Below are 12067 nucleotides of genomic sequence, written 5' to 3'. Positions count from 1 at the left end.
CTTATAAGGGCATCAAAATTTTCGATGTTCATGATTATTTTCTGATATTTTATTCATTTTCAAACAATTCTGGAGGTGTAAAAGTAGTGTGCCTATTATTTTTTATTATTTTTTTTTATTATCAAAAGTTAAAAGTTTTAGAGATCTGCCCATATCTTTATTTTCTGTAAGTTTATATAAATACAGAAAGTTCCTCACTGTTTCAAAGGCTTCAAGGTATTCCATAAATATTGGCCCTGGTTGCAGCTCCGTTTCGAAGTCTTCTCGATGTCACTTCGAACTTATTCAGTTTTTGCAGATATTTCTTGAACCGAAAACACCACAAATTTCAACATTTTCATCAGCTGATGCATAAACATGAAGTGTGATTTTTGAAACCATCTCCCATAAATGCAACAAATCTACATGTTTTTTCTTCATTATCAGCATTTGAAATCTGCTAGTTTCAAAAACGATTTCAAGAGGTATTATTAAGATTATAAGAATAGGATTGGTGACGAGACCGTTAAAACTCGAAGATGCATGTGAGAAAACGAAAGGTGCGGGATAGATGCATTGAGGTTCAATTATATCATCTTAGTCAGCTTATACAGGCTGAACTCCGTTGGTCCTATTTAATGAGCAATGAATTAACAACTAGAAATTTTTTTTTAGAAAATAAACTGTTTGTGGAAATAATTCTACCAACATTTCACATTTTTAGACGCAGTTCCCATTCTTGCCTCGTCAGAATTCCACACATGGACGCAAATACATGAATGACAAAATATCACTGGAAAAAGGAAATGCATGTAAGTTTAATAATTGATAAAAGATAGCTTGCTTAGCCAATTTTTTTTTTCAAATAAATATGTGTTCCTTCTTTAATCCAAAACGTCTCTTTACATGTACGTTTATAAACGAAGTTGTAAATTGAATAAACTATGCATATCTTTTGTTCATAGTACAACAGAAGAGGTAGCCGTTTTTGCTGACAATTACTCTCAGCACAAATGCTGATGTTGAAAAGTAACTTATTTAAGAATCAGCTGAAATTAAAAAAAAAAATTCTTTTTGCGTAACATAAAATGTCCAATAGTTTAAATTATTTCGTAAAAATTTATTATTAGTTTTTTTTTAGTTACAATGATGAATGTATAATAAATAGGAAGTTTTGTAAAAAAAAAACCTTTATACGTAATTTCATAATCCTCGTCAAAAATGAAATCAAAAAGTTTGCACATTGCAATTAGTATTTAAGTAATTAACAAATACACTTTCCGATTCCATCAAATTAAAGTATAAAAGGGTAGGCGTATTAAACATAAAACAGAATTAATTAGATATTGAAATTTGAAGGTGTTTCTATTGTTTTTAAACTACTCTCTGCTTCTACCCTCATTCAAATGTGTCTTGATATTTATTACTTACGCCGTCCTCTATTGTGATTTTTCACATTTCAGTATTTTTTTTCCTCGGTTAAACATTAGTTCGCGACCCTCAATCTGCATACTTTTTGTTTTCATTTTTGATAAAGTATCCAAAAAGAATTATTAAGGCAGTCCATACGAAACAATCTGTATGTAACCTAAATATTATTGCACTCATTGAATTTCAGTACTGTCAAGGTAAATATAAAAAAATTAATGTATGCATTTCATGAATAACGTTTGAATGGTAATGTGGTAATAATAATTGTATAGGTTCGGTTGGCTCAAATCTACTCCCCCCCCCCTCTCTCCCTTTTATTTATTTGTTCAAATTTAAAACAAGGAGTATTTTGTGCATAGTTTAACCCTCCTGGCGGCCCACCCGAAATAACTGGTTCATGATTTCTACACTTAACACTAGAAAGACGGAAAATTAGTAAATACCTATATTGCCCAATAGCAGTCAAAATGACTGGATTGTGAATGAGCAAATAAATTTGTTTAAAATTTATTTTCAACATTTTCTTTATTGTTTACTGTTATATAACAAGTTATTAGTAAATATTAGCAATAAAAAAATTATATGTTGTACAAAAAGTCACAAAATTCTAAGAAATTGTGTCACTATATACACCATTGTTCTTCTAATTGAAATTAAAAGCAGTCAAAATGACTTCCTTAGGCAATCTAGTGTTAAAGAGCATGCCTGAAATAACTCGAGTTGCCTGTCTGCCTCTATAACGGCGGACCCGAGTTTTTGGCTGATATTTTTTTTTCCTTCTCTTACAACTGCCGACTGGGTACTAATTGAGAGGGGTGGTATATTATTGGAGGTGTCTTGGGGTATTGATCCACTTTCAGATGCACCTGGATTTCAGCCCCCACCCCTCTAAGAAGCTACAGCTACGATGGAGGAGATAATGATATAGGGAGTTAAAGAGGGCAGGTGAATTTAGGATTGCACACCCCTACGTTTTGGCGTACGAAAGGGACACCTCTTCGGTTTGGCGTCCGTAGGAGTGACGTGCCAGTAATTAAGTGTTGTTGTAGTTAATTTACGTCGCACTAGAGCTGCGCGATGGGTTATAGGCGACGGTCTGGGAAACAACCCTGAGGATGATCCGAAGACATGCCATCACATTTTGATCCTCTGCAGAGGGGATGGCACCCCCGCTTCTGTAGCCCGACGACCTGCTCGCGAAATCGAGCACTTTACGGTAGAACAGTTTAAAGAGGACCAATACCGCACACCCTCGATCCCTACGCAGACTAATCCAAGTGGTCACCCACCCGCAGACTGACCGCAACCCGTTATGCTTGACTTCGGTGATCTGCTGGGAACCGTGTCTTAACGATCAGTTCACTGCGGGACCAGTAATTAAGTGAGAGGTTGAACTGAGGAGTCTTACATGCTGATAAAAATATTCTTAAATGTATTTTCGTCAATACTAACTGGGTTCATATAAGCATATACTAATATAAGGAAGGCGTTCGTGAAGAGAAGTGAACACATTCTAAACACATCAATAAAAACTTACAGGTTGACAAAAATAAAATTAAATAGGAGTTCCCTGTTGGATTCCGTGGTAGCATGTTGCATTTGAAGAAGAACCTCAGAGCTCGAATAAATCTTGATAGGCTAAATTAAGCCTTACCTATTGAAACGCAGTGCTATTAGCGAAGGCAGAAAGCACGCCGCACTTTACTATACTCAATACTCAAGGGGCCACCCTGGCCGAGCGGTATCGCCGGTCCAAACGCTCTGTTAAGTGTGGAGGTAGCGGGTTCGAATCCCGCCGTAACCCAGGATGTATTCTTTGTGATGTCTTTCTCTGAATTGTTCTATCTGTATTTTCTACTTGACAATGACTTATAAGCCTATATATTGAGCACACAAGTCAGCAAATGTATGTAATTTCAATAAATCAATCAATCAATCAATACTCAAAACTTACAATTTTAATTTCAAAGCTGCATTTTACAAGTTAGTTGTATCCGAAACTACATTGGAAATACAAATTAGAATGGACGAAAATAACATTCAATTTCTTCCTTCGAAAAGAGGAGGCAGAGTCCTAATATTTCGAAAGAATATATACCACTTTAAAAGAACCAATAAAAAAGGTAATAAATCGGTATGGTATTGTGGTTCAAAGTGGACGGGTTGCTGCACGTGTCTGCATTAAAGATGAACTATTTCATTCCATGTCTGGAACTCACAATCATGAATCAGACAAAAAAAGGGTTTTCAAAAGAACTCTTTTGAAGAGAATGAAAGAAAGAGCATCGGAAATGAAAAACTCCAGTAAAAAGAATTTATGAGTGAGTTTTCATTTTTAATATTTAATTCAAATTTGTTTTAATTCTGATAGTTGTCCATTATTGATAGCTGTCATCATAAATCACTATAACAGAGGAGTTGTGTGTTTATTTAAGAGTTCGAAGTACATAAGTAGTTTAAGTGTACTGATAGTAAAAGTTTGTGGAAAAAAGGGAAAAAATTATTATTTTTTTTTTTTATTTTTTTTTTTTTTTTTTTTTTTTGCTAATGCTAAATCAAACAATCTGTTGCTTTCGTTGTTATTTTATTTCTATTTTTTTTAAAAATGAAAGTTTTTTTATGGTGAAATTAGAAAAATAGGAATAAATAAAATATATCATTTCAAATGACTTTAAGAATATTTTTTTTCATTAAATATTCGCTTACTTTGATTAAGTTTTAAAATCCCTACTAAGTTTCATTATAAGTACTGTAAATTCTATATTTTGAAAATATTCATTAATTGAATTTTATTTTGCGAACTGAATTGGAGACATTTTAACTTTGACTTAGATTTAGATTTTGACTTATTTAATTTCTTTTAAACTGCCAGAAAATACCTTACTATTTTTTCATTATAAAGTTTACTAATTTTAAAATGTTAAAACTTTACTTTGAAAACATTCTTTTAATCGCAGTTGTTTCTTCCCCCTTCACATTATTCTAAAAATTTTCAAGCATGGAAACGAAATGCTAAAGCAAAGTCTTATTCTGTTGTTGTTGTTTTTGTCATGCTTTATGCATTTCCCTTGAATTATCACAATGAACTATCCCTTGGATTATCGCACCTCAAATTTCTATAGAAATAAAATTTTAAAAAATTTGAACAGTATACTAAAGAAAATCATTGAATTTTTAAAAAATAACCAGCACATTCAAGAACTTTTTTGCTAGAAGAAACATCTTCCAACTACAAAGAAACAGACGATATTAAATATCTGCTAAAGTTTAATTTTAAATAAAATTATTAAGTTTATATAAAAACCATATAATATTTTGAAGCAATTTTTCTCAGCTAAACTCTGATTATTTTTTTACAATTTTAATTATATCGAATGCGATCAAGTGATTATGTGATATTAATATATATATATATATATATAAAATTTCCCCAGAATTCTTAATACTAAATATGATACCTTTATTTTATTGCATCATAATATAGGAATTTAATAAATTGCATTTTAGTATGGATTTTGGGTAGCTTAAATTATTTAACAAGAAACTACTTGAAAGGCTTTTCAGTTACAAAGTTTTCCATTATTTATTAAACTAACATGGCTTGCATAAAAATTATTCAAAACTTCATTTTACTACACAGAAACAAGACTAAAGGTAAAAATGAGAGTATAAAATAATTTCTATTTTTTTTATAATTATTTAAGCAAAATTTTGTAATAATACTATTCTTATCCATTTGTTTCAAATGTCTGCTTCAATTATAATCAATACATATTAAGGACAATAGTAAAAGGAAAAGGATGCGCAAAGTTAGTTTTTTTGTATTACTCAGTTTATTACTATTACTTAGACCTAAAAACAGGGCAAACAATCTATTATTTATTTAGTAAGGAGTATACAACTTTTTTCAATAGAGAAAATTTAAAAAAAATATTTTTACTGGATAATTTAACAAAATATATATTCGTACAGTATTTCGAAGGGTTTAAAAAACGTTTAATTTTTTTACTTCGGAATTAATTTTGAAAGGAATTTGACTACAGCAACACATTTGTTTCAACCATAGAAAATCTGATTGTCTTGTAATTTTTAAGTGTTCACAAAATCGAGAACAATTCTGCTCATCTAACTCGATTCATATTTAGTGCATAAACTATCACCGTGTAAAATTGATCGCAAAAGCTTAAAATGTATCAGCCTTTATTTGTTTAGAGAGTTAAGTTTTATTAGTTGACCTTTAATAAAGAAGAGAAGAAAAACATTTCCATTATTATTAAAAGTTATTACCGTGCTTTAAGAATGTATGAGTTAGCTGTTGTGAAAATTAATGAAAAAATCATTGAAGGTGTCACAATTAAAAATATTTCTTCTTAAAATACAATCCTGAAAAAGATTCTAAAATTCCAGTTAGTACAGAAGAAATAAGTATGGTATAAGTATGGAAGTTCTTACCGTAGACAAATTATAAGTTTCTCATTGCAAGCTGGGGTGCAATCATTTTTCTCCAGAAATGCTTTCTTGTTCAGAAATGCACTCAGAAAATAGAGAAATTTAAAGATTAGGTTCAAAAATAGAGTGTAAAGGATTCAAAGAGTGATTTGTCTTCTTTCCAGAACAATACAAAACCTGGAATTTTTCTTGCTACTGTTATATATAATTAGAAAGTATTGGGCTGAGATACAGGAAATGGCCCAATGCAGAGAAGTAAATATCACTCTTTCAAACCACTGATCGTCGTCCATTTCATGTCTCATATCATATTTGTCTTATTATTAAGATCATATTTGTCTTGATATTTATTACTTACGCCTTCCTCTACTGTGATTTTTCACATTTCGATATTTTTTCGCCTCGGTTAAACATTAGTTTGCGACCCTCAATCTGCATACCTTTTGTTTTCATTTTTGATAAGGTATTCAAAAAGAAGTATAAAGTCGGTCCATACGAAACAATCTGTATATAAACTAAATATTATTGTACTCATGGAATTCCAGTATTGTCTAGGTAAATTAAAAGAAAATAATGCATGCATGTTATGAATGCTGTTTGAATGGTAATGTGGTGTTAATAATTGTATAGGCTTAGTTTGCTCAAATCTACCTCTCCCCCCCCCCTCTCTTTTATTTGTTTGTTCAAATTTAAAACAAGGAATATTTCGAGCATAGCTTAAACCTATTTCTTCTTGTTTCTCGACGACGCCTACATTTCATGTAGACATTTTTAATTTTCCGCGTTGTTGATCATTATGAAATTTTGTAACAAGTAAATTAACCCCTTAACTTGTGCGCTCGAGTTAATTCGAGAGCGCTAAACAGAGGCCAAACTGTGCACACTCGAGATAATTCTAGCAGCGTTGTATTTTATGCTGCTATAATTTTTCACTCTCGAATATGATCGAGAATTGAAAATAACAATGCGAAAGCTGAGAAAAAAAAATAGTTTTATTGATATTTATCATTTACATAGGATTGTAAGCTATAACACTTATTTATTCAAGAATAAAATATAACCTTTTTCCATGGAACAAAAGCGCAGTATATCAAAATTGTCCTCGAATCAAGCCAATTTGAATCAAGCCAAGACAATGTTCCAAAGTATGTTTTTTTGCATTAAAAAAAAGATTTTGCTTTTGGCCAGTTTTTTTCAAAAAATCTGTGCGTTAAGGGGTTAAGAAGGAAAGTTATTATTTGTGTAAAATCAAATAAAGTAAGTATTAGTGTGAAATTAAGTGAAGTCCCTATTAGTAAAAATATTTAGAGCTATTATTTAAAAAACTGATTGAGTGTAATAATGCATGCATTGTGTGTAATAATGCATCACAAGCATGTAATAATACATGCTTGTGAATAATGCATGTTTTATATTTTATAGGTAGACAGAATTTATACATATAATGTCTCTGCTTCAGGGTTTAAAATAGGGTTTGCATTGTATCACAGCCTTAATTTATTACAAGTTTTCACTGGGCATGTTGCGCATCTGTTATGCAATAAATAAACTATAAAAAAAATAATATTTAATAAATTTTGAAAAAAGACTTTAAAAAAAAGATGGTAGAACGGTAGTGAAAGCATTCGGAGAAAAATGTTATGTAGACTTAATACTATTTTTAACAGCTTTTTAACAGCTATTCAATTTTTTTTTTTGGTGCTGTTATTTTATTTATTTTAATTATCGTGAAAAAGTTAGATTTGGCTATTTCTCAAGTGAAAGAATGAGCATTTCGCCAAAAACAAAAGATCGCTTCAAAAGCACATCTAAAAAAGAATTTAGACCCCCACCTACTCGTGAGGGGATCTTAAATTGCTTTGTAAGATGGCAAGCATCACTAGCCAAGTGAGTAAAGAACGGAATCTGTACCGAATTTGTGCTTCATTTCAAGTTTCAACTCCCACGGGAGCGAAATATCTTCAGAAATGTGTAGATCATACCAGGGCTAAGGAAAAGAGAAGGGCTGATTGATTCCTCTCAGCTGAAGCTGCGGTTTCCCTCCTCATTACGTCACGTCGCACACAGATCTCGGAGATCGCAATCAAAGATATTATGAAAACTATGCATCATTCTCTCCGTAAAAATAAGTTCGACTTTTTCTTGATATTAGCTTGCTAACTTTAAGCAGTTTACGCATTATTTCCGTTCAAAAAACCTTTCTTTAGCGTAATATAAATAAAAATACAATTTTAAATTCATAAAAATATTTTACTAGTTGTCATAAATGACACTATAAATACTTTATTTTAAAATTTTCAATTTTAACTTTTATTATTAAAAAAATTTAAGGCATATATCGATACTTTTTGGCTACTTATTGTACAATAAGAATAATTTGTAAAGTTGGTTAAATTTAGAATCCTGATTTCAAAATATACTGTTGATGGCAATTTGTTTATTCTTAATCATTAGGAAACAACAACCTTAAACGTTAATTACTGAAACAAAATAATAATTTAGGCTCATAATAATATTGAAAATTTTACAATTGTTTATAGATATTTAAATTTAAGAGAATATAATTGGGAAACAAATATAAATAACTAGAATACCTACATTAAAATATATGTAATGAAATTATGAGAATTTTAACTATTAATTATTTATAGCTTTTTATTATTTAAGATTGTTCTAATTTCAACAATTCCCTTTTCGCATTTTTTTTCAGAATTTTTTCACTGGATGCGTTCAACGGTTTCATACGCTGAACTGACATTTTTTTAACATTATTTCTTCCTTATTTTTATTTTTCAAATCCTTTTCTAAAGTTTTAATTCTCTCTTTCTTTCATTACTTTAACTTCTGTTTCTAATTTGTAGCATTTATGACAATTTGTTGTACTTAAAAAATTTTAATTCATAGTATTTAAATTGCTTTACCTTGGGCTTAGAGTTTTTAATTTGTCCAATACTCGAACCAACACTTTGCGTTCATTCAATCTTTCTGCCCGAAGGAATTTTAAAATCATTCTATTTGGCTATCCAAGCAAACGATTTCTTATATCATCTTCATAATCTTCTTTCAAGAAATGCTTACTGCATATTCGTGCATATTTTATATTAACTGGGTCATTTAGTTTGCAACATTGCAGCCATTCTTTAGATAGTTGTTCATTTACTTTAGGGAAGACGTGGAAAATTATATTTTTCCCTTCCGTGTTTATATCAGAATTTTTGCAAATTGCAATCGCGTAAACTGGCATTTCGTTTTTTGTAATTCACTGCAAAAAACTGAGGAAAATCATTATAGAAAACAACGAAGAATGTCTTGAAATATGTCGCAAAAAGGAATGCTCCAATATTAGTTAGAGCTAGTTAGACCTAGCGCTCCGTTCTTGAATTAAAAGTTCAAGCATTGCACCTCCGTGACGTCACAGGGGAAAATCGGAGGTTTGGCGCGGTGAGAGTTTCTTCAAAGGAGTGTGAACCAGCCCTTCTATTCTCTCTTTATCCCTGGATGATACGATTTTTCATACATATCAATGATATTTAAAGCTTTTAGTGATTTGAAGGATCGACAATAAATTACAAATCGAAAATAGTGTTTTTGAACACGCTATGCCAAAAAATGTAGCAACAAACTTATAAAAATTATTTTGGTTATTATGAGCAAATAATTGCACAAAATTTTGTGCACCTAACTAAAATATTTCTAGAGATATGAACATTTGTATAGAAAAAATTGCTTTACGTTTTGCTAGAATTTTAAAAATATTCAATGAAATTGAAAATAAAAAAAAGTAGAATAAATTAAAATCAAATAAATTTTTGCTTCAAAATTTGAAGAAAAAAAACTCGTTTAAAACTGTACAATATATAAGTATTTAAAGTAGTTCTCTTACAGCGCGTATGAGCGGGAAAAAAAATTTTTTCCTTAATTTTTTAGTGAATAGTATTTAACAACTAATGAGGAGAAAGTCCGATTTGAATATCTTAAAAATTTTAAAAGTTTCAGACAATTTTCTAAGTTTTGTACTTTGAAAAGAAAGCTCTGATTGATCAGAGGTTTTCTACGAATATTATTTTGTATCATTAGAAAAATTAAATAACAAATAATTATACCTTACAATGAGATACCATACGCCGAAATATGGTTGTATGAGGAAAGAAAACATGCGAAAAAAAATATATTTTTATGGGGGATGATTCCCAGCAATGACGGCGTCATTTTTAATAAATCTAGTTTAATAAAACGAAATGAAATTTATTGAAAAACCCTTATCATTTTGAGCTTTCTTTTAAATAGTACGAAAACTACTTATAAAATTGCTTGAAACTTTTTAAATATTTAAGATATTCAAATCGGACTTCTTTTATTAGTTGCCAAATACGATTCACTGCAAAATTAAAAAATATGTATCATTTTCCCACGCATTCGCAGTATAAAAGAAATATTTTAATTACTCATAGCTTGCGCAGATTTAAACAAATTTTTCTCAAATTTCAAAACAAAAAGTTTGTTCAATTTTATTGAATACTTTAAAAGTTATAGAGAAAAACGTAAGACAAAAAAAAAATTATAAAAATGTCTATCTCTATAAATATTTTAACTAGGTTTATTAAATTTTGTACACTTATCTTCTTTTATTTTTCTTCTTTCATTACGTCGATCTTTTCCACAAAAATAATGAACATTTCTTTTACAGAATATACAATTGTTGTAGTTTAATGAAAGAACATTTTGCCAATATGCTTATCCTGACGAACTTGACAATTACCTGGATTTGAAAAATAATCAAGAACTTAAAAAAAAAAAAGTTTAACCAAAGTAATACAGGTTGTGTTACTTACTCATTAGAAACAAATAAGAGATAATTTTACTCATCGAGACAGGATTCAAATAGGGAATGGTTTTTATCTATCTTGAAATATTTTTTATTTTTTTATTTTACAAATGCGCTGTCAATTTTTACGAAAGTTAACGCATGTGCACAGAAGGTATAAATCTACTACCAATTAAGAGACACTTCAGATGAGATTTTTTTTTAAAATTTAGTTGAAAACAACCAGCACCTATTAACACTAGATTGCCTAAGGAAGTCATTTTGACTGCTTTTAATTTCAATTAGAAAAACAATGATGTATAGAATGACAAAATTTCTTAGAATTTTGTGACTTTTTATACTACATATAATTTTTTATTATTAATATTTACTAATAACTTGTTATATAACTGTAAATAATATAAAAAGTATTAAAAATTAATTTTAAACAAATTTCTTTGCACATTAGTTATTCTTTTACAATCCAGTCATTTTGACTGCTTTTGGACAATATATTAAGCTATTAGTTTCTTAGTCTATTTTGGACAATATACTAAGGTATATACTAAGTTTCAGTCTCTTCAGTGTTAATAATAGCCGTTTTTATTTAATATTAATTGGATTAACTGAGACAATAATAAGGCATATGTGTTTGTCTGATTTACACTTACCCATAATTCCTTACAGGAAGGATTTTTTACAATACAAGGCCATTGTTGGATATACATTTGATTGGTATTCCTTAAAGTGTTTCACGCATACGTGTTTTTTAAGGTTAAGTGTCACATCCCGGTATTCCCTACACTGAAGTTTTTTAAAGGTTAAGTGACACTTTTACGTATTCCCTACACTGATTCTAAGATAAAGTGTGACTGCTAAGTACACGTTTGCCCGCTATTCCACACAGTCATGTTTCTTAAGGATAGGTGCCACTGCCTGGTATACTCATCCCCTGTACTCCCTACAATCATGTAGGCTGCCACTTCCCGGTATTTCCTTCATGGATGTTTTTCAAGTTTAAGTGCCATTGCCCTAAATTCACTAAATTGAAATTCTTCCAACAAGTTAAAGTAAAATTTGCTTGTCATAAAAATTTGATTTATTGAATAAACAAAATGTTATTATTTGCTTTTGTTTGAGGATCAACTTAACGTTAAAAAAAGGAAGGAAAAAAAATAATACAATGTTTCTTTCGCCGTGATTTAAATTTCTTTTATTGAAAAATTATCTCAGCATAATAATCGTAAAAAGTAATTGAAATTTTACTACTATCGTAATTTGTTTTTATTGAAACTGTGTCTCCAATTATATTAAAATCATAAAGATCAGAGCTGCACAAAAAAAAAAAAAAAAAAAAAAAAAGAAGAAAAAAGAAAAACGACTTAAAAGGTACAGGGAGTACGA

Source organism: Parasteatoda tepidariorum, chromosome 11 (assembly GCF_982258835.1).
Source record: "Parasteatoda tepidariorum strain Cologne lab strain chromosome 11, Ptep-v5.0, whole genome shotgun sequence".
Classification (NCBI taxonomy): Eukaryota; Metazoa; Arthropoda; class Arachnida; order Araneae; family Theridiidae; genus Parasteatoda; species Parasteatoda tepidariorum.
This window is presented reverse-complemented; position numbering follows the sequence as displayed.